This window comes from Phoca vitulina, unplaced genomic scaffold (genome assembly GCF_004348235.1).
Source record: "Phoca vitulina isolate PV1807 unplaced genomic scaffold, GSC_HSeal_1.0 scaffold36, whole genome shotgun sequence".
NCBI classification, from domain to species: Eukaryota; Metazoa; Chordata; class Mammalia; order Carnivora; family Phocidae; genus Phoca; species Phoca vitulina.
Window position 1 is genome coordinate 3960369 of NW_022589739.1, and position 24342 is coordinate 3984710.

The 24342-nt window shown below is 40.7% G+C and overlaps 1 protein-coding gene and 1 pseudogene across 1 annotated transcript in view; both read right to left on the reverse strand.

Annotated features, from left to right (window-relative positions):
• Positions 1–3164, reverse strand: part of FAR1 (fatty acyl-CoA reductase 1) — a 62671-nt gene extending 59507 nt beyond the window's left edge. The window contains exon 1 of the mRNA XM_032426897.1: positions 3067–3164. The gene's annotated coding sequence lies outside the window, so the exon portion shown is untranslated. The remainder of the gene's footprint in view (positions 1–3066) is intronic.
• A 14485-nt stretch (positions 3165–17649) lies between these two features.
• Positions 17650–18307, reverse strand: LOC116646405 (annotated as a pseudogene).
• Positions 18308–24342: the final 6035 nt, after the last annotated feature.

The window sequence follows — 24342 nt, forward strand, 5'->3', positions numbered from 1 at the left end:
CCATCCACTATTCCCTATTAGCTCATTTCAGCAGAATGATTTTCTCCCCCACTAATTATAAAAGTAATGCTTGTTTTTTTTTTTTAACTTGGAAAATACAAAGAGTATGAGCATTTTTAAACCACCCAGGATCTTAGCAGCCAAAGATTAAAATATTAGAAAGGGACATACCAACATCTTTCCTATGAATTTGACCATAACTGCCACCATGTTTTAAATTTGTATAGAGCACTTGCCACTAAACATGAGTAACTATCTGCCTATACCTTATTATCTTAATTCTGGTTTTTGAGACTATATTCACACAAGTTTTTTCCTGACTTAACTCAACGGTTTCTTCTCAGTCTTTGTTCTTCTGAGTCTCTCAGCTACGTATTTTGCTGTTGACTACTTCCTCTTTCTTAAAACTATTTCTATCCTAAGATTTCCAAAACAGTATATTCCTCAGTGTCTACAAGAGCCTCTCCAACTCATCTTTTCCTCTTCCATCACTGGTTCTCTTCTATTAATTCCTGACAACCTCCAAAAAAGTGCCTCCAGCCTGACCTTTGGATTTGCTTGGCAACTTTGAACCTCCAGCATTTAACACAGTGCCTGGCATGAAGCATATGCTCAATTGATATTTATTGACTTTGTCAATCCTGACCTGCCACCTACTAGCTGTGTGACCTTGGGCAAATTAAATCTCTCTGTATCTCAGTTCCCTCATCTAAAAAACAGTGATAATCAAAGAAAGATGATGCTCGAAAAGCTCAAAACAGTATCTGGCATAAAGTGGCACCCAATAAATTTTGCTATTATTATCAACACAATCTACTACAGGACTCAAAAATGTTTCTGATTATTTTATGGTTGAACACCAAATTTCCCTCTCAATAACCCAACTTATTGCCAACATATTTTCTTACCAAAAATATCAAAAAATATTTTAGTGCTCTTTCCCTTACTGTCTCCAAGCCATCATTAACTATTCTAATTCTTCTCTCCTAGCCACCAGACAGAACCACAACCTTAGACATAATTGATCTCCACACTCTTAAATCTTCATTCAAATCTTCCATCCTCCTTAAAACCATTTTTAATGTGTCATTCTTGTCCACAGTTGCTGATAGCATGTACAAACTACTAGAATGTCATCTTCATGTTTTGCAATAACACAAATCCAAACTCCTAGTTCCAAAGATGTCTCAAAACTCACCTCTTCCTGGAAAACTTCCCTGATTATCTCCACACCACTTGGATTATTACTTCTCTGCTCTGAGTCGCCTCAGCACTTAGGTATTCTGTTATACTAAGGGTAAAATGTGATCAGTGAAAAGCACTACCAAGAAATTACTTCCACGAAATTATTTCTACCTCCTAAAGAATGGTCCATTAGCTATGACGCTTTGGTGATCTGGCTAAGGAAATATCGTATACAACATATGCCCTCTTTGGTTTCTGTCCTCAGCACGTCATGTTTGTCAAAAAGTGTTTAACTCTTCACAATCCTTTTGTCCTATCCTCAAGCAGAAATTATATCTCACTGCCTATCACCTCCTCCCATTTAAATCCACTGAAAATGTGTAGTGGCCACTTTCGTTTCTACTACCTCTTCTCTGCCCCCAACCTCCGCCCACACCCCACACAAAAAAACTCCTAAAGCTTGAAACTGAGAGGCAGCAGCAGTGATACACACATCCCATCTTTCGTTCCTCTAAGTGAAAAGAACTTTGAACCTATTTAGCTACAACACTCTTCCCAAGACTTCCCAAGACTCCCAAAAAACTTCCCAACAAGTATGATACATAATCAAATCCTACTGCATCAAAGTGGTTGATCCTACAGTAACAGAATTGTACTTCTGTGTTAATTTTCACTGTGTTACTCTAAGAGATCTTGCGTCATTTGTAGGCTATAACACACACGCCCAACAATAGGTGAGAAACTCGCCTGCAGGGCAGATTTTCTGAAAGTACCTTCTGATGCTGCCTTTAAACCAACACATTCTGATTTTTTTAAAGCATAAAGAATTAAGTGACTCCTCATTGCCATCCAATCAAAAGCAAACAATATTTGTGCCTTTACTTTAGAGAGGGCGAGTTTGTGTGCTGCTGTGGCAAAACAATTAGACGAACTATCACGGGGGTGGGGAAGGGAGACACAATCAGCCTCAGTTGTGAGAGTTAACTTTTGAGTGCTTGGCCCTCATGAGTAGCGCATGAACCAATGAACCTGGCTGACTGACTCCTGCCTGAGACACTCGGCTCTCCGGTCTCTCCCAAAAGGAAGAGTTATTCTTGCTCACTTAATCATAAAAGATCCACACCCTTCAGCTACCGTACATAAACCGACCTCGTCGGCTCCTTGTATACTTTCTCCTAACTGGCCACGTAAAGCCTTCCAGTCAAACAGCTTCCAGCCACACCTCACCTCAAACCTTCTCTCAGTCACCTTCCGGTTTGAGTAGGTGCCTCTTATTCCAAACCGACTTGTCCCCGTTTGTCCAGAGATCTTAACCTTCAAAAACCTACCCTCCCTTCACTCCCAGCTGATTTCCCCCCACCCTCTATCAATGCCTACTTCCAAAAGGCCAGCCACATTCCCCGGCTCCGCACCTTCTCCCCGGGCACCCTTCTCTGAGCATCACCCTTTTCCCATCACTTTCTTCCCCCTCAGACCAGAAATCCTTCAATCACAGGCCTCCTCTGACTGCCACCCCGGAGCACACGAGCCCGCTCCTCCGTTAAGTACCCCGCCCCACCTTCACCACCTCCCTGCGGCCTCCGCACACCAGGCAGAGCCCCCAAGGCTCCGCGGCTGCAAACCAGGCCCTTCCGTGCGTCCCCCGCTCCCCAGCCCGGCCCTCTGGAGGGCGGTGGCCCCGGCCCAGCGGCGCACAGACCAGCCGGGCAGAGGCGGGCGCCCCCGGCTCCGGGCGGCTCAGGGTGGGGGCGGGGGCGGGGCGGCGGGTGTCGCCTCCGCCTCTGGCGGCCTGCCGCCCCGGCTCCCGCAGCCGCCGGCCCGGGCCAGGCGAGGAGGGGCCCGCAGCCCGGCCTCCCCTCGCCCGGCGTCGCTGCCTCTCACCTAGACGCAGAAGCTCGGGCCTCGCTTTCCCCCTGGCCGTCCAGTGATGGCTCCGCCGCCGCCGTCGCGCTCTCCTCACTCGCTCCTCCACCCCCCCCGACCGGCTGCTGAAGAGCGGACGGGTAGTGGCACGCCCATTGGCTGTGCCACTCGCGTCAGCCTCCCCGACCTGGACCTCGCGATGTGACTGGCTGGCGCGGCGCCTCTTTTCCACGTCTTGTCCTGATTGGCCTGTCTCGTCTCTCGCGCCCCCTTACCGGGAGGAAAGCTCAGCCCCTCCTCCCCGCTTCGGCCTCCCGCCCGCCCCGCAACCCCGTTTCCATCACGGCGGGCTGGGGGCGGGGGCGGGGGCGGGCGCGGGTGGGACGCGAACTGCCAACGGGAGCGCCGAGAGAGGGTCGGGAGGCGGGCTCTGCGGCCGGCCGGTCCACGGGGGAAAGTTCAGCCAATGGGCGCGCGCCCCACGTCCCGGGCTCAGGAGCGCCCGCTTGGCCGCTCCTGTTCCGGCGGGTGGCCGCCCAGGGCCACGCCCGCTGCCCGTCGCGCGGGAGGGGTACCCACTGAAAGGTGGGAGAATGCGGCGAGGCCGGAGCGGGAGAGCGCGGGCAGCCATTGTGGCGTGCTCCCGCAGCGGCTACGTGGAGTCCCGCGCTAGGTCGGTGAGAGGGGAGCCGCGGCTCCCGGGACTCCTGCAACCTCGGCGGGATGCTTTTTAGGGAGGAAACCGAGCGTGCGTCTCGTCCAGCGCCGCGGACCAATCGTGCCACAATAATACCGTACAAAACGTATCGATGGTGAGAAAAGTTAGAATAATGGTGACCCCGGGAATGGAAGGGGCACGAGGGAAGCTACTGGGAGCTGGAAACGTTCTGTCTCCGGATCTGGTTGGTGTCCATCTGTAAAAATTTTTCAAGCAGTACAGTTAATATTAGTGCACTCAAGGCACTTTAATATATAATATTGTATAATATCTCAATTTTTAAAATAAAAGGATTGTGAGAATAACTCCGTAATAACATTACTGTAACCTTAGGCTCCATGAGACTCCCGTGGTACAATCTCACTAGGATTTAGCTACCTGTCGTTCAAAAACTACAAACCGTAGAAAGAAAAAGGATTGTGAGAATTTAACGTGAGTGAAAGCTCTTGGCGCCGTGACTAGCGCACAGGGGTTGATAGTTAAGGATCAGCTAAGATGGTTCAGACCGATTTTTCTTTGAGGATTTAGAGCTTGTTTCAGTGCCTGGCCCTGTTAGTGGTACCGCTGCACCCGGTTGGAAACTACAAAAGTTGAGTGAGCTGCCTACCTCGTGGCTGACCTAGGTACTGAACCCAGGAAACTTTAAATACCATAGCTTCTAAAAAAAAAAACTAATTAATTAGTTAACGCCATAGCTTCCGCCCTGGAGGAGCTCACAGTCCAGCACCATGCGCAGTCATTCCTGCGGGACACACAACACACAGCTGACACAGCTGCTTGCCCTCAGAGATGAGGCATTCCACTAGGTTAGGCCAGATGTGTGTGCCTGGAATCCAGACCAGTAGCAGAATTCTGAAAATAGCCAGGGCCAGGTGAAACACTTGTTATAAATTGGTCGATAGTAACCTTTACAAAACAAACATATGGACTCTGGGCCAAATTCTAGCTTGTGAAAGAGCACCAGCAGCAAAAGAATTGAAGATTGTGTGATTCAGGGGCAACTGGGTGGCCCAGTTCGTTAAGCGTCTGCCTTGGGCTCAGGTCATGATCCCAGCGTCCTGGGATCCAGCCCCACGTGGGGCTCCCTGCTCGGCGGAGAGTCTGCTTCTCCCTCTCCCTCTGCCTGCAGCTTTGTCTACTTGTGCTCTCTCTGTCAAATAAATAAAATCTTTTAAAAATAAAAAAAAATTTTTTTAAGACTACATGATTCATATTTGTTAATTTAGTCATAAAGTTGTTCAGTTCAGATAAATGCCTTTGTTTAAAGTACTTGTCCCTGAACTAGGCATATAATTTTTCCAAAGAGCATAGGGTGTAATAGGAAGACAGACATAAATGGATCATTCCAATGTAATTCAGGATGAGGAAATACAGATAAAAATAATGATGTAAATGCCAGCTATCTAACGATCTAAATGCTTAGGGAATTTAGGGGCATATTCTTAGAAGACCAGAACTAAGTAAGCCACTGCTGAGGTTTATCAGCATGTGCAATTAGACACTATTTCTGGAGAATACTTCCATTGCAAATTTTTACATTTTTGTGCAAACATCATGGTTTTTTTCAAATAGTTGTATAAAAATATAACCTATTATTTAGTTCTGAGGAAACCACATGAAGAAATTAAGTAATTGCTTAATGAGTACATTATAATTTTCAAAAATAACATTAGGGTTGAGAGCATAAAGGCATCTCATTTGATTCAAGTCAATGTATATGTAACATGCACCTCCAGCAGAGACACCCCTCCACAACCCCCCCCAGATGAGCTTTCTGGAGGAGGATCTAAAATTAAAACAGTGGTTCACTCTCCAAGATGGTACAAACTCATGGGGAGGGCATGTTGTGTTGACCATTGTCCCTCAGTACACCATCATTCTTAAGTGAATTCAAAGAATTCATATATCTACAAAAAGTGAGTAATAAGGCGCCTGGGTGGCTCAGCTGGTTAAGCGACTGCCTTCGGCTCAGGTCATGATCCCAGAGTCCTGGGATCGAGTCCCAAATCAGGCTCCTGGCTCAGCGGGGAGCCTGCTTCTCCCTCTGACCCTCTCCCCTCTCATGCTGTTTCTCTCTCTCTCTCTCTCTCAAATAAATAAATAAATAAAATCTTCAAAAAAAAAAAAAAAAAGTGAGTAATAGTCTCCACAAAAGGCAGTGAAGGATTTTGCCCAGAGTCTAACCTCTATGTAGTAGTGTAGTAATACCAAAGAAAGTAATCATTCACTCAAATGCTTTCCCCATCTTGCAACAAGAGCCCTGAAGATTGGGCTGCCATATATTGGAATCAACTGCATTGCAGTTTTATTCAAATATGAAATACCTGTATGTGCTTTTGATCCTTGCTATAGAAACACAGTTCTGTAAATGAAGGTAAATTCCTCCAAGCAAAAATAATTTACACCTATTTACAAATAGCTGACAACCTAAAGAGAAATACCATGTATTACTGAGAAAATATATAGGAATAAACACCAGAAACACATACACTACACATAATGTTGTTATAGCTATTATGAATCCCTCAGAATTTCATGACATTTTAAAAAACAAAAAACAAGGAAGGTTAAGCATTATTTTTTTTATGTAAACACTGCCTCTTCCTGCTCTGAGGAAACACTTTTCTTACGGCATGTGTCATTTTTTAACTCGTATATTTTTCTGCCAATGTCTTATTAAACGGTTTTGATGAGGTTCTTCACTCTATCTTCCCAACAACCCTACGCAAGTATTCATCTTCATCTGAATTTCATAGATGGGAAAACTGAAACTCAGTGAGACAAGTAGCTTGCCCAACATCACACAGCTGTTAGGTGACAAAAGTGGGATTGAAATCTAAATCTGTTTGATGGCAAACCCCATAATCTTTCTACCAAGCCACATTTGCCATCTCCAAAACAAGATCAAGTCATTTTGCCTTGTCCTTACCATCTTTGTGTTCCCTACAATGAGTAGCATGGAATCTTACATACGTCTCCATGGCACTCCTAGAATTAGTAATTATTTTTACCATGCTTTATCTTTACAGATTTCATGAGAATGTGAACTATTTAAGAGTAACTATTTCACAATAAAAATACTCGTGTTGATAAAACTAAAGTTGAACACAACTTCCTTTGTAGTTACGGTGGAGAACCTGTTACAGCCATCTAGAATGCATCAGAGATGCTCACTTTCATAGTGTAGAAAGAGTTTCAGGCCACTTTTCGCAAAGAGAGTCAAATTTCTAGTGAGGGCAGTGATTCTCTGCAAATCATTTGGTCATTTCTACCTTGCCCTGTACTCAATTATGACATCCAGAATCCATCTGCTTTAAACATATTTTTAAAGCCTGTTATTAAGGGGGAAAAAAACCAATTTTACCAGGTTTTCTAACGTTTCCACTATCCGTCTATTGCCAGTCTGAACAAGTATACATAGGTCCTTGTAGCTTCATTTCCCCATCTATAAAAGGAGGGTGAAACTTAACGCTGAGTATTGAACAAATACTAGATCTGTGAGATAAGTTTGTTTTCACATGGAAGTGAATCATCTGACCCTCACTATTCAACAACTTCAATCTAGGTGAAACAAAAATATAGCTGATATGTTCTTGGCCCTTCTAAATCATTCCTTGTATCCTACTATTGACTTTTCGGTTCTCGAAGGGTGGCAGGCTATCCCAGCTCCAAATATGCCCCTTTGGCATAAGGACTGTTTTTGAGTGAAAGGCACTTAAAACAGCAGATGCAAAGAAGGGCATTCAAATCTCCCCTGTTCTTCCTGAAAACAGGAGATAAACACTCCTGTGTGAAAGATGCCTTCCCTGTACCAGAGGAAAAGGAACATTCTTCACTGGGGAATCAAAACCAAGAGAATCCTGTATAAATAGACCATGTTAAAATAATACTTATCTTCCTATGGCCTCCCCATATAGTTTAGATATTTTTCCACAATTGCCTTTCTTTGTTCAACAATATAAAAGCCTGTAAGTTTTGCCATTTCTTTAGATCTACCTTATGAGAGAGAGCTCCTGCATCACATAAAACATAGATTTGTGTGCTTTTCTCCTATTAATCTGTCTTCTATCAGTTTAATTCTCAGGATCGGCTGAAAAACTCTGAGAAGACAGAGGTAAAATATTGCCTCCCCTACAATTCCTGGTGACAATGATGGGACATCAGTGACCATAACACTAAGAGATCAGCTCCCATCTGACAAAAGGCCAGAAGAAGGTAAGATCCTTACCACATCAGTATCTCAGATTTCTGCCTGCAGGCCCAGCCAAAGGAGAACAATAAGAGTCTCCCTGTATGTTTTTTCTTTCTAAACATAGATTGACAGGAGAAAAACGTTTGTCCGAATTAGTTCTTTGAATTGTGACTCTTGTAAATTTGGTTCTGGGTAACCACTGGTATAATCCATAGCCTCCTAGTCTTTGTTTTCCTTCTCTGTCTTTTGTAGTGTTTATCATAAGGGGAAAAAAATCAGAGCATGTTCCTTTCATCCTGTTTTATGTCTTGAGGAGAGCTTGGCTTTGGACCTCTATCACCCGAAGGGTACAGTGTTGGCTTGCATCAGGGAACCAGACAAACAGGCTGCAAACCCAAGACACAAAATGACAAGCAGCATTCTCTTTGTCCAACATCACCAGCTCTTCAGGAAGTTTGTCTTAATGAGATGTCCCAGTCCATGAAGGGCCTTTGTTGTCTTAGTTTCATTGCCTTCATAGTGTTAGGAAACTCTCATCCTGATTTCACCCACCCAGCACCACAGATAAGCTGGTCTGTAGCTGGAGACATCTCATCTTCCCATAGATAACAAGAGACACTAGTTTCACAAACACTATTCTTACCTCCTGTAACAGTAAAAGTCTTGGCACTCTTATGCTAACTCTGGGAATGAACTTACTGGATTTGGGGAGGACTGCATCCTTTGCACTCTCTCTGGGGCCCCTCTTGTGTCTATGATTAAGCCATAAAAGGCTTTTTGATTTTAAGCCATAAAAAGGCATTTTGTTTTTGAGTCACAATTCAAATAGGTATATTTTCTGAAATAAGTCAGAGAGAGAAAGATAATACCATATGATTTCACTTATATGTGGAACCTAGAAAACAAGACATATGAACAAACAGACTCTTCAGTGCAAAGTACCAACTGGTGGTTACCAGAGGGGAAGTGGGGAGTGGCAAAATAAAGGGGATTAAGAGGTAGAAACTTCCAGTTAAATATAGTAAGTCATAGAGATGAAAAGTACAGCATAGGGAATATTGTAATAACATTATATGACAGATGGTAACTACATGTATCATGGTGAGCACTGAGTAGTGTATAGAATTGTTGAATCAATATGTTGTATACCTGAAACTAATGTAACATAGTATATCAATTATACTTCATTTTAAAAAGAAGGTATACTTTTTGGGGCGCCTGGGTGGCTCAGTCGTTAAGCGTCTGCCTTCGGCTCAGGTCATGATCCCAGTGTCCTGGGATCGAGCCCCGCATCGGGCTCCCTGCTCCGCGGGAAGCCTGCTTCTCCCTCTCCCGCTCCCCCTGCTTGTATTCCCTCTCTCGCTGTGTCTCTCTCTGTCAAATAAATAAATAAAATCTTCAAAAAAAAAAAAAAGAAGGTATACTTTTGAATATTTGGACTTTTATGATTAAAAGGATTTTTTTTTTTTTTTTTTTGAGAGAAAGAGTGCTTGCATGTGCGAGCTCGGGGGCGAGGCAGCAGAGGGAGAGGGAGGGACAGAATCCATGCTGGGCATGGAGCCTGATGCAGGGCTTGATCCCAGGACCCTGAGATCATGACCTGAGCTGAAATGAAGAGTCGGACACTTAACTAACTGAACCACCCAGGCACCCCTATTTAAAAGGATTTTTTAGAGAGTTCTCATCCTAAACAAATGACCTATTGTTACCTATAAGAAGATCAAATTGAGGGCGCCTGGGTGGCTCAGTTGGTTAAGCGACTGCCTTCGGCTCAGGTCATGATCCTGGAGTCCCGGGATCGAGTCCCGCATCGGGCTCCCTGCTCGGCAGGGAGCCTGCTTCTCCCTCTGACCCTCCTCCCTCTCATGCTCTCTGTCTCTCATTCTCTCTCTCTCAAATAAATAAATAAAATCTTAAAAAAAAAAAAAAAAAAAAAGAAGATCAAATTGAAATGAAAAATAATAAGGCAAAGATCACTCTTATATAAGTTAGTAAATTTTGTGTTTCTGAATATATACCTAACTCATGGCTGAGATTTAAAATGAAAACTCTAAGATCTCTTTTTCTATGTCTGTATGCATCTAGGTATACATGTTATGTAATGTGTTATTTTTCTACTTTCATATGATATTGCCAAAATTACTTTGTAAAAGAGCTCTATTTAATCGGTTTAAAAAAATAAGCACTTACATAAATTAAGTATTCTAAAACTCTCAGAAATATAGAAACTAACTTAAATGTTTTTCAGGCTCACAAGATCTAGGACAATCTTTGGTAAATTAAAGCTAGTTTAAGTTTTTTGATTTAATAAAAACAATCATGTCTTCAGAGTTGTAAACCTTAAACATAATGAAGAGATACAACTTTTTCTACTTGGGTTTACTAATCAAATAAGTTTATCTCTACAAGATGCTTAAGACTATAAAATTATAAATTCAGTTTAAAAACAAGATGTACAATAAAAATAAATTGCTTCATGTATGTAAAACACAGCAGTACAAAATGAAAGTTGGAGAGAGCTATATATTTTAACTTTTAAGTTCTCGCCTGTGATTATCTAAAGAAGAATAACTTAAGATTATGCTACCTTTGTTGCATAAAACAAAGTATTATGTCTACTTAAAAATAGTTTCCAAAATCTTTTCGGCAACTTGAAACCTTAAAGTTATATTAAGTTAAATTAAATGATGGATATTCACTGAATATTTAGATAATTTCCAAATAAGATAATACACTAAAACATTAATTGCTAAATATGTTTATCTGCTTTTGGCTTCTCAATTTTTATAGAGAGAAAAAAAGATATTTTGGTCTGTTAGTAAGCATATCTTTTACTACATTTAAAAAAACTGTACTGTGAAAAAGTATAAGTCTTTAAAAATTATAAATATTTATAATTATGTATTCATAAATTTACTAAGCTACTACAGGATGCTGATATATATAGTAGTTCACAATTGCCTGCTTCCTAATTTTCACTGGAGAATAAAGGTTACTAAATGGTTAAAATTTGTAATCTATAATATTTATAATCTATATATGAAAGTAAAACTACTAAAAATAAAAACAGCAAAGAAAAAAAAACTTTGTGTACAAAGTATAGTTGGAGAATGGGATATGTTTTTATATAAAGAGTATATGACAAAGGCAGGATGTGTTTTTCTTAAGGAAAAAGGAAGTAATTTTGTCCTTAAGCAAAATGACTAAATGTTCCAGAATAAGAAAGAGAAAAGGAATAAGACAAAATCTGTATGGATGTAGAAAATTGCAGGTTTGTGGAAAAGAAATTTTATGTTGCAAGGTCAAAGCTGGCCAAAGTTAAATGGATAATTTATAGGAGTTTTAAAAAATGAGCTCAATAATATACTGATACAAAATAAGTTTAATGTTCACCCAATTAAAATGACAGTTTCTTAGATTATTGGTCTGCTTTTAATAAGAGATTATAAAAGGTTTTTCTTTACCTTTTATATCATCTGCCAAGGAAATAAAGATTCTGTGTCTTATCAGAATAATTTCCTGTGCTTCACATTGTCTTTATCAGGTCTTTGATTACATAAGAAAACTGAGTCTTCAATATTAAAGAATCTGAGGGTTTTCTTTTTTTTAACAGTTATGTGACTTTCTATATTTACCTTTAAAATCTCTTAATGGTCACTTTAATTAGATGGATAACTAAGTATTTTGTCATTGGGATACTACTTAATCAAGTGTTTTAAACCTTTAGGCTTTTTGGTTTTTTTAGGTAATAAGTGAATATTTATTAAGAATGAAAACAAAAGTCTCAGGACGCCTGTGTGGCTCAGTCAGTTAAGCGTCTGCCTTCAGCTCAGATCATGATCCCGGAGTCCTGGGATTGAGTCCTGCATCGGGCTCCCTGCTCAGCGGGGAACCTGCTTCTCCCTCTGCTTGCCACTCCCCCTGCTTGTGCTCTCTCACTCTCTCTCTCTCTGACAAATAAATAAATAAATATTTTTTTAAAAAAAAGAATGAGAACAAAAATCACAAAAAAATTATAAATTTTAAAAGACGGCCACACAAATATCACAAAATCTAGACATATAACAATATTTTCATTAACTCCTTAGTACTCTACAATCTTTCCTACATCTTAGGATTTTGGATCACCTCATTACATGCCAATGATTTTTGTAATATTGTCTATAAAAATAACAATGGTAATTAAGACTTTTTCCTCCAGGGGCACCTGGGTGGCTCAGTCGGTTATGCATCTGACTCTTGATTTCAGCTCAGGTCATAATCTCAGGATTGAGGGATTGAGTCCCACCTTGGGCTCTGCACTCAGCAGGCAGCCTGATTGAGATTCTCTTCCTCTACTTCTCCCTCGCCCCTCTCCGACTTGCACTCTGTCTCTAAAAATAAACAAATAAATTTGGAATGCAGTTTTGGAAATGAAATTTGACTTAGGTCTTAGTTCTCTTATCCTTGGAAAACAGTAGCAGGAAGAAGTCAGGCAGCCAAGTGCAGAGCTGGAGAGCCAGCCACAGAGCCAGAGCACTGGCGGCCCCCTCAGCACCATGTCAAGGGGAGCTCTAAACCTTTAGACATTTTTGACAAATTTCCCAAAATCAAATTCAAAATGAGTCTCTTGACCTTGAACTAACTTTGGAATTTCTCAGAGGGTCCCTAGATGATCTCAAAGATTTGTTCTCTATCCTTATAAAAAGAGATTAAACTAATAGCTTGTTTGAGATGTGATATTACATGGGAAACATTGGCCAATAAAAGTGATAATTAACTTTCTTTAGGTCATATTTGCATGAGTCGATGTTACTAATATTTAAAAATTGTACAGAATTCCTAGAAATCTGTCAATGTCCTTACTGCCTATATGATCAGTCAAAATTCCAATTATTATTTGAAAACATTGCATCTTACAGAAATAACCGAATGTTCTTGTTAATTGTATCATTTTTTTAATAGTGAACTCTCACCAGATCTGTGACCATGGCTATTTTTAAGTCTTTTGTCATTCATAGACCATTGTCTTACTCTTGATTGTTCTCTGAGAACATTTACAATCAACTGCAGGGAAAAATGCTTCATCTTTAAGGAGATCCGTTGAAAGGACCCTGACAAGTACTCTAGAATACAGGTTTCTGATAACTCTAAGATCATAACACTAAGCTGGATAAGAATTTCTAGAATTCTGGGGCGTCTGGGTGGCTCAGTCAGTTGAGTGTCCGACTTTTGATTTCAGCTCAAGTCATGATCTCAGGGTCATGAGATCAAGCCCCATGTTGGGCTCTGCATTGAGCCTAGAGTCTGCTTAAGATTCCCTCTCTCCTTCTCCCTCTCCCCCTACGCCCACTGGTGTGCTGCACTCTCTCTCAAAAAAAAAAAAAAAAAAAGGGGCGGGGAGGCTCCTGGGTAGCTCAGTTGGTTGAGCAGCTGCCTTTGGCTCAAGTCGTGATCTCAGGGTCCTGGGATTGAGCCCCATATCAGGCTCCATGCTCAGCAGGGAGTCTGCTTCTCCCTCTCCCTCTGCCCCCCCCATGCTCACTCTCTCTCTCTCTCTCAAATAAATAAATAAAATCTTAAAAAAAAAAACTGTAAGAATTTCTAGAATTCTAATGGAAAAACTGATTGATTCATAAAACTGCTAACCCAAGATCAAGCAAACAAGAAGCAAGTACATGAGACTGAATGAACTGATAAGGATGGTTTTAATTTTATGACTTTTTGTTTAAAGCATTGTTAGACCTTTAATGTTTTGTTTTTGAGATTTGAGAAAACCCTTTTTTTGGGTGCTTGGGGGGCTCAATTGGTTAAGCATCCAACTCTAGATTTCAACTCAGGTCATGATGTTGGGGTCATGGGATCGAGCCCTGCATCAGGCTCTACACTCAGCGTGGAGTCTGCTTAGGATTCTCTCTCTCTCTCTCTCTCTGTCTACTCTCCCCCTGCTCACACATGTTTTCTCTAAATAAATAAATAAATAAATAAAATCTTTTTAAAATAAAGAAAACCCCTTTTCTCTTTTTCTTAAGCTATCTATAACTTATCTCAATTTGATAGACTATACCTTTGTAAGCAAAAATTAAAATATTTATCTTTTTCTTCCTACATGATCTCTCCAGAATTTGGAAAGGTTTTTTTTTTAAGATTTTATTTATTTGAGAGAGAGAGTGAGCAAGTGAGAGAGCACACAAGCAAGGACAGAGGGAGAGGGAGAAGCAGACTCCCCAGCTGAGCAGAGAGCCTGACGCGGGGCTTGATCCCAGGACCCTGGGTTCATGACCTGAGCCGAAGGCAGATGCTTAACCAAGACTGAGCCACCCAGGCACCCCAGAATTTCGAGACTCTTAATAAACATTCTTATTCATGGTAATATAGTTGTTTGTTCAATAAGAATTTGTTCTCTTTACAACAACTGGAAACATTGGTTATATTACCAAGACTTTGACTGTAATGTCACATTTTGACAGGTACATAGACTTAAATGTAACCAGATGGAGGGATGCCTGTGTGGCTCAGTTGGTCAGGTGTCCTGCTCTGGGTTTTGGCTCAGGTCATGGTCTTGAGGTCACGGGATCAAGCCCGAGTTGGGTTCCATGCTCAGTGCGGAGTCCACTTGGGATTCTTTCCCCCTCTGCACCCCCTCCTGTTCTCTCTCTCTCTCTCTCTCTCTCAAATAAATAAATAAATAAATAAATAAATAAATAAATAAAATCTTAAACAAAAATAATGTGACCAGATGCCTTTAAGGAACTAAGGTTGACTATATGGAGCCAATGCTTATAACGCCTCTTGAAATACCAGCCCAATACCTTGCTTACAGGCTGGGAATCCTGTAAGTAAGCAAGATTACTTCCTGGCAGGCTCAAGAATCTTAAGATCCATTGGGTACCTTGAAAAGAGAGGAATTCACCCAAATCTATGGATGCTATAGGCAAAGTCTGATGGCGAATTCTTGGCTTGATTTCTTAGCCTCAAATGGCTTTTAAAGTTCAATCTAAGATTCCTTATTAAAAGTCCCAACAAAACAAACTTAAAAAGAGCCTATGTGATAAATCACTATTCTTGCTGCACTTATGTGAATAATCAGGCCAAGTTTAATGAGACTAAACTTATTTTACAAACAAAATAGTCTTACTGTAATTATACTTAATAAAAATGGGGAGAGAAAATTACATTTCAGTGAAAAACTGTAACATCCCCTTACAATTAAGATTCTAGCCCTTTTCATTGTCTTTGAGGTTTTGTTATCTAGCTAGAAACTCGTCTAGATCCTGAATTCTAATTTCCTCCAGTATTTGGCAACAACTCTCCAAACCAAAATTTCCCATTTTCCTCCCACCCTTCTGACTTGAAATCACAAAGAATGAAAACTGTCCTTTTCCTGAAGTCCTATACGTGAAAGCTGGATGACCTGATACAAACTTCAGAAAATCACCACAACAGATCATAGATAGACAAACTTCATGTCTACTTGTGTAGGCCACTCAGAAAATTCACTGGAACACCCAGCGAGAGAGACCTTCAAACTACAAATCAGGAAATCTGTCAAATTATAACTGCCATCCTTATTCTATCATATAAAGAAGCTTCTTGCTTAAATTCTAGAAATCTTCTTTGGGTACCAGGGTGGCTCAATCCATTAAGTGTAAGACTCTTGGTTTCAACTCAGGTCATGATCTCAGGGTCCTAGAATCAAGCCCTGCCTGGGCTCTGCCCTCAGCATGGAGTCTGCTTGAGGATTTCTCTCCCTCTCCTTCTGCCCCTCCCCCGCTCAGGTGCGCGCACATGAGTGCTCTCTTCCTCTCTCTAAAAATAAATAAATAAATCTTTTAAAAATCTAGAAATCTTCTCAACTGGCTGTCCTCTGGACTCAGAAATTAAGTTTCCAACTATTAATATTCATTTTTCTTTGATTTCTATAAAAAATACTCCTCGGTAAATGCCTCATTGCTCAGATCATATGGTGACCTAACTTAGATGAACAACTACCCTCATCTTCATCACCACCTCCTGAGCTGAGACACAGCTGTTTAAATGAACAGAGCTGTTTTCAAGACTTAAGAGACTAAATCACTGAGAAACAGAATAATCTGCCAACTCAGATTCTGGACTATGAATCTTTGGGGGGAAACTTCAAAGGGGGAGAACGAAAGGAGGCAGAATATGCCACTTTGGCATAAGGACTATTTTGAGTGAAAGGCACTTTAAAAACAGCAGATGCAAAGAAGGGCATTCAAATCTCCCCTGTTCTTCCTGAAAACAGGAGATAAACACTCCTGTGTGAAAGATGCCCTCCCTGTACCAGGGGAAAATGAATATTCTTCACTGGGGAATTAAGGCCAAGAGAATCCTGTATAAATAGACCATGTTAAAATAATACTTATCTTCCTATGGCCTCCCCGTATAGTTTAGATACTTCTCCACAATTGCCTTTTTGTTCAACCTAATGTAAAAGCCGGTAGGTTTGCCATATCTTTGGATCTTTCTTTTCTTATGAGAGCTCCCATATCATATAAAACTTACAGGTTTGTATACTTTTCTCCTATTAATCTGTCTTCTATCAGTTTAATTCTCAGGCCTGGCTGAAAAACCCTAAGAAAGTAGAGGTAAAGTTTTGCCTCCCCTGCATTCTCACTATCTCTCTTGATTAAAGGGTCCTGGTGGCTTACAGGTGTTGGGAAGAAGAAAAACAGTATTTGTAGTATTTCTTTAAATACCGTCTGTTGTCTGTTTTCCAAGCATCATTGTGGAAAAAAAAGAAACCATCTTTCTGGCCAGTTTATTTCCTCATCTGATTAGATGGTCATTTTGCCCTTTTTTTGTGGGTGGCATTATCCATGTTTAGACCTCATTTTTGGGCAGTAGTAAAATCAGTAGAACCCTGAGACCTGGAGACTATTCTTTTCTTTTTCCTGTCTCCTTTTTTTTTTTAATCTTTTTCTTTCTTTATTGGAGATTTACTCCCCTTGTATTTAGATCAGAGCAGAGCTGCTGCAGATGACTAGAAATGGGGATCACTAGATTGTAATCTGTATTCTAACATCACAGCCCATCCAAAGTGAAAGCCATAGACTCTGACTCACCTATTTCCTGCTTTTTGGGTGGTGCTTTTTGAGAACTCTGCATAAAGTCTTTAAGATCAATACTAGCATATCCTTGAGCTTCTAGGGAAAAGCCTGCTCCCAGAAATATTTGCAAACAAAGGCCCCAAACTGGGAAGAAACTCATGCAGCAAACCACACTTATGTGTAAAAATTTGTCAGTAAATACAAAGGTATGACTCTTTAAGGAAATAAGACTTATATTTGACATAATCTCTAATCTCTTATTCTCCAGGGCAGAGTGCACAGATTAGTTTCTCCATAAACAAAACCAGTTTATTAGAGCAGTCAATTGCAGAGTTTTTTTTTTCTCATGAATTAGGCAATGATGGGCTTGAGAATAAGAAAACATAGTGATTAAGAGTCCTGACACCAGAATTGAATTTCTGGGTGTAGAATCCTAGCACCACCACTTATTAAATGACCTTGGGCAAGGTATTTCCCCTCTGTGCCTCAGTTTCCCAGCGATAAAGTGGAAATAATGGTAATATCTCATTGGGGGTGTTATGAAGCCGAATGCATTAATTTTTTTTTTTTTTTTTCTGTTCAAGAAGCATTTTATTGTTGCTCCAAGTTTAGGAATTTTCACTGACAGAAAATCAACACTTTCAGAAAACTTCCCGCATGGCCCTGCTGAGCTTCTGAATCTTGGTTTTTGCAGACATATCAGCATATCTCTCTCCAATACGGACAATCATTCCACCCATGATTGACGGGTCAGTCTTAACTTCCAATTTCAAGACTTGGCCTTTATTTAGGAAGCTCTTCAGGACCGTTTTTAATTCAGTAAGAGTGGCTTCATCTAAAGGAGATGCAGTGGTCACTGTGCACAGTACTTCTCCACGGTGGATGCTCATCATGGTCGAAAAGGCAGAAATGACTCCAGGGGTATTGTCCAAGCGACCATTCTCAGCAAGCAAACTGATCAGGTTGGATGTGAGAGGAGAGAACCTCTCTTTTGCACTCATGTCATTTAGGCTTTTCACTTTCACGGAACGCTTTATATAGGGATTCATAATGGAAGCAGCCATTTTGGGTTCCTTCAAGATTTGTGCTACTCTCAACAATTCTTTCTCTACTTGTTCCAGTTTATTCTGTTTAGATGCAGCAGAATAAAGAGCAGTGGCATAGCGACCTTCGATACCATAGTCCTGAACAGGTGGCCGCATGAGCTTGGAAAACGGCCTGACCACAGTCATACTAAAGCATGCCTTAGTCATGCTTTAGTACCTGCCGGGACAGCCCGGACACTGCTGGGATGGCCATCTTCTCCGGGTGGCTGCAGGTCCGCATTAATATTTTAAAGCACTTAGCACGGTTTCTGACACATGGTAAGCCTTACCTAAATGCTTACCTTTAAAATTGTTAAATCTTGGGGTGCCTGGGTGGCTCAGTCAGTTAAGCATCCAACTGTTGGTTTCGGCTCAAGTCATGATCTCAGGGTGGTGAGATCAAGCCCCCACACGGGGCTCCCTGCTCAGCATGGAGCCTGCTTGAGATTTTTTCGCCTCCCTTTCCCTCCCCCTCTGCTCCTTCCCGCCCCTACTTGCATGCACGTTCTCTCTCTCTCTCTCAAATAAATAAATAAAATCTTTAAAATCGTTAAATCTTAAAGAAAAAAAAGAGTGAAAGACTTCCTAGAACCGATAATAATGCCTATCTTCTAGCCAAACACTTTGAAGATACTATTTATAAACCTCACAACAAGGTGGGTATTACTGTGTCCATTTTACAGATAAGGAAGTGGAAGATTAGGGAATTTAATTAAATTGCCTAAGAGCCTATAAGTGAGTAGTGGAGTTGGGAATTCTAACACAGTGTGTCTAATTCCAAAGCATGTGCCCTTCTACTGTGCAGCATTGTTTCTTAAAACTTCTTACCCATCCCCTGAGTTTATTTATATCCACCCTATTTTAAAACTGGTCTTCCGAGTCACTATATAATGTGCCCACTACGGGCACATACTCTCTGTCCTTTCACAAATAGGCAAATTGAGACTGTAAGAAGTTCAGTGGCTTTCCCAAGACTATGTACTTATTTAATAACTGTTAAATAGCCATCGAATGCTAACCGAGCATTTGCTGATCAGAGTGATGTACATTGCTTATCACAGTGCCTTTTCACATGGCAAGCAGTCAACCTTAGCTATTTTTATCACCGTTCATCTGTTCATTCATTCCTTTAACAAGCATTTATCAGGCATTTCTTGCAAATCAAGCACCTTGGAATCAAAAAATGAACAAGATAGGATCCCTTTTGAAGCTCACACTAGCTGTCCCATCTGTGAGCCACTAGATATATGTGGCTCTTGAGCACTTCAAATGTGGCAGTCTGGATTGCAATATGCTAAAAGTTCAAAAAACATACAGGGGGCGCCTGGGTGGCTCAGATGGTTAAGCATCTGCCTTGGGCTCAGGTCATGATCCCAGGGTCCTGGGATCGAGTCCCGCATCGGGCTCCCTGCTCAGCAGGGAGCCTGCTTCTCCCTCTGCCTCTCTCTCTCTCTCTCTGTCTCTCATGAATAAATAAATAAAATCTTTAAAAAAAAAAAACATACAGGATTCTGAAGACTTAGTACAAAAAAATAAGCTAAAATACCTCATTAATAAATTTTATATTGGTTGCATTTTGAAATGATAATATTTGGGATATATTGGGTGAAATAAGATATTATGCAAATTCTTTTCATCTGTTTGTTTTTACACTTTTTAATGTGGCTAGTAGAAAAGTTAAAATTACATGTGGCTTGTGTTAGGTTTCTGTGGAACAGCATTGGTCAAGATGGCAAAAAAGATGAACACAGTAAAATATAAATGCTATGACAAGAGTCAATAGAATATTCTATGGGAGCACAGAGGAACAACTGGCTTGGGGATTCAAGAAAGGCTTGACAGAGGAGGTAACATTTGGCTTGAATTCCAAAGGGTGAGTAAGGATTATTGTTAGATGAGTATTTTCCAGGCAGAAGATGAGCATGTAGAATGTCATATAAACATGAAAGAGTAACCAACAAGTTGAAATATGATAAATAGCTTGACTTTTCTCAAGTGTGGGATAGAGGGTAGGAGTGCTTGATGAGAAGTAGTAGGAGATGAAGTTGGAAAATCAATTAAAGACAGATTATGAAAAGCCTTGCATGCCATGCACTATTTATTTATTTATTTGACAGAGAGAGAGAGACACCCAGCGAGTGAGAGCACACAGCAGGCAGAGGGAGAGGGAGAAGCAGGCTCCCCGCCGAACAGGGAGCCCGATGCGGGGCTCGATCACGGGACCCTGGGACCATGACCTGAGCCGAAGGCAGACACTTAACCGACTGAGCCACCCAAGTGCCTCCACTATTGAAATTTTTGATAAAGAGGACTGATGTTATTTTATTTGAGCTTTAGAAAGGTAACTCTAGTGAGCACGTGGAAGTTGGCCTGAAGTAGGAAAAAGACTTGAGATAGGAGCATAGGAAATGAAAATAGATTTTGGTGGTGATAATTTGAGCAATGGTAGTAGGAATTTAGAATAAGACAGGGCCATCTCAGAACTGATGAGACCTGATAACTCATGTCAGGGAAGCAAAGAAAACAGGGATCACGAGAGGCACCCAGTTGTGTTTGTTCAAGGCTATAGAGTGGCATTTCCTTCTGTTCATTCAACAAATACTTAATTGAAACCCTACTTACATGCCAGATAATAGGTAGTAGTGCTTAATGGGCTCCTGGTGACAATGTCTGAACTTTATGTGATTATGTTTAAAACATTTGTTAGGGATCAGAAAAGAATAAATTATTAAATTTATATATATGTATTGCCCCACTAATGAATTTTATTTCTCTGGAACTGTATCTTATTCTCAGTGACCTTGAAACGGTCAAAAGTCTTGTGCTAAGGTGAGAGCAAGGGTTTCTCATCACGCCAGTTAGAGCAGGAATCTGGTCCCTGAGGGGAGAGGTCAACTCACAGAGTGACAGGTATGAAGTCTGATAATACAAAGTTTAGGAAAGGATGTGAAGAAACAGGAACTCTTTCATTAACTGCTTACAGATTAGTACATTGCATTTTGAAAAGCAATTGGCAGTTTGTAGTAAAATTGAAAATGTATATTTCATAGAACTCAGCCTTTGGATTTCTGTGTCCCTGAACAGTGCTTTGTAAAGCAAAGCTCGAGCACCCCAGGTGAGCTTCTAATTACTTGTATTTTTCAATGTATTTATACAGAAGTGAAAAAAAAATTGACCTTTACTAAAATTTAGTATAAGGATTGAAGCTGGTGCCTTCATTTAGTGTGTATCCATGTTGTATGGATGCTGACAACTCCCAAATTTAAACATCCAGGCTTATCTTCTCCCCTGAACTTTGTTTACTGAGTATCTTTACTTGAAAATATATGATTATATTGAAAAGCTGGAAAGAGTATGAATTTTGTAAGTGACAAAATTCAAGCAAATATTCTCTCACTACTATGGGCACAGCACAGAAATGAGGACCAGAATGGAAGGGGAAACGGAGTTGAGGCATTGAGACTCGGGCTAGGATCAGCTCCCAGAGAAGAGAGAACAAGGAGGGGTTAACTGCTCGTTCACAGTGTAAAAGAAAGGAACTATCCCACTCTCTACCCAATCCTGGAAGAGAATACACACAGTGAGGCATTTCTAAATCCAGACTCATCTGTAGTAATAAGACAAAATTTTTGTCAGTCAAAAATTACCCTTCCCAGGACACCTGGGTGGCGCAGTAGGTTCAGCACCGACTCTTGGTTTCAGCTAAGGTCATGATCTTGGGGTTGTGGGATCAAGTCCTGAGAAGGGCTCTCCACTTAGCATGGAGTCTGCTTAAGTCTCTCTCTCCCTCCCCTTCTGCCCACCCCTCCCACCCCACTGCATGCTCTCTCTCTCTCTCTCTCAAATAAATAAATAAATAAATCTTTAGAGGCACTTGGGTGGCTTAATCAGTTAAGCATCTGACTCTAGATTTTGGCTCAGGTCATGATCTCATGGTCATGATTTCAGGGTTGTAAGATGGAGCCTGCATCGGGCTCTCACTCAGAGCAAAGTCTGCTTAAGATTCTCTCTCTGCCCTTCCCCCTGCTCACTCATGCTTTTTCTCTCTCTCTCAAATAAATAAAATCTTTTTTTAAAAAATTACCCTTCCCTGGGGCACCTGGGTGGCTCAGTCATTAAGCGTCTGCCTTCGGCTCAGGTCACAATCCCAGGGTCCTGGGATTGAGCCACACATCGGGCTCCCTGCTCGGCGGGAAGCCTGCTTCTCCCTTTCCCACTCCTCCTGCTTGTGTTCCCTCTCTCGCTGTCTCTATCAGATAAATAAATAAAATCTTTAAAAATCAATCAATAAAAAAAAAATTACCCTTCCCATTTCTTTAAAGTCAAGTGTTTATTGACTAGTAATTACATAAAAAATTATGTGTAATAAAGTTTAGACAACAAAGAGGAAACAAATATCCAGTAACCTTGATTTTCATTCTGGTTAACATAATAAGATGTTCTTCATTCTTTTGCTTGACTCACTAACACATAGTTTTCGGTATAGGGTTTGGTGAGCTTTGAGTGGTAAAGACAAGTTCTCCATTACAATAGTTACTAAAAACTATTGACAAGCAGGTTAGAGTTATGTTGGCCAGAAGAACTTGGAAGTTCAAGGCAAAGTTGGAAATGATGAAAAGTGAGAAAAGGGAAGAACCTCATAATTGAAATACAAATGACATATTTCTGTCTTCATCTCTGAAAGGAGAAGTGGCAATTCATGTTACACAGGCCTTCAAGCATAGAATGATAAGGAAAAGCACCAGGAAACATACAGCTTAAAGAAAAGTTAGTTTTATTAGGAGGGAAAGAATCAAGTTCTTTTCTTTCAATACAGTAAAAACCTGGTAGAGGCTAGATTTTAGAGTCATTATTTATAGGTATTGTGCCCTAATATTTGCAGAATACAGGCACAAATTTTACTTAATAAAAACATCCAGGGGCCTAAGGGAATCTCACTTTTAAAACTGGTTCATATTATTTGAGAAAGTAAAAGGGATGCTAAGGTATCAGAAATTGGTTTTATTGTATAAAGCAAGTGTGACGTTACTGGAGGTTCTGCTGGGAAGGCTGGCTACCCCAAGAAGCCTAATAATGGGCTGGAACAACAATGTGGGTAAAGGGGTAGAGGTGGGTAGGAGGTGGAGAAGGAATCTACCAGATTGTAGGGTCTGAATTTAAGATTTGCTAGTCCAGAAAGTATATTTTGGACGTTGGGATGAGCAGGTTGTCAGTGAGAGATTCCTAACTAAATTTTCTGAAGTGGTTGCAACTGGCCTGGATGCTGGTAGATTGATTTATAATTAGGGGATACATCTTTCTGGTGACAGTATGCTCATTTGTCCTCTTCAATGCTTTCCTTTTCCCGGGACCACAGGCCCCTCTAGGCTGAATTGGCAATTCAAAATTGTTGGGTAAGCAGGGAATTCCAGCCAAAGGACCCAGACCTGAGACATATTTTAGCCAGCTCAAGCCTGGGGAAATACTCCTGATCAACAGAAGAACATTTTTCTTGTGTTAGACACTCTGTCAAATTTTGCTTTCCTGAACCTACTTATACTTTTGGAATAATTTTAGATAATACTAAAAAGTTGCAAGGTTAGTATTGAGGGTTACCTTCATCCAGTTCCCCCTAATGTTAACATCTTACATCGTTACGGTACAGTTGTCAAAACTAAGAAATTAACATTAGCATAATACCATTAACCATGGACTTTATTCAGATTTTACCAGTTTTTCCACTAATATCATTTTTCCATTTGAGGATCCAATCCAGGATCCCACATTGCATTTAGTCACCATGTTTCCTTAATCCTCTCCAATCTTTGACAGTTTCTCAGTCTTTCTTTGTTCTTCATGACGTTGACATTTTTGAGGAATATGGGTCAGATACTTTGTAGAATGTCCTTCAGTTTGGGTTTTTCTTATGATTACACTAGTTTTAAGTTTGGGGGAAAATTACCACAAAGGTGAAGTGCCTTTTCCTTACATCATATCAGGAGGTATGTGATACCAATGTGATCTATCACTAATGATGATAACCTTACCCACTTGTTTAAAATGGTACCTGCCAGCTTTCTCCACTGTAAAGTTATTATTTTTCTTTCCTATATTCTGTGCTTTGGAAGTAAGTCACTCAGTCCAGCCCACACCCAAGGAAAGAGGAATTCAGGTCTACTTCCTGGTGAGGGAGTATTTACAAATATTGTTCTGAATTCTTCTATAAGGAAAATTTGTTTCTTCTCTGGCACTTACCTATCTACTTATTTA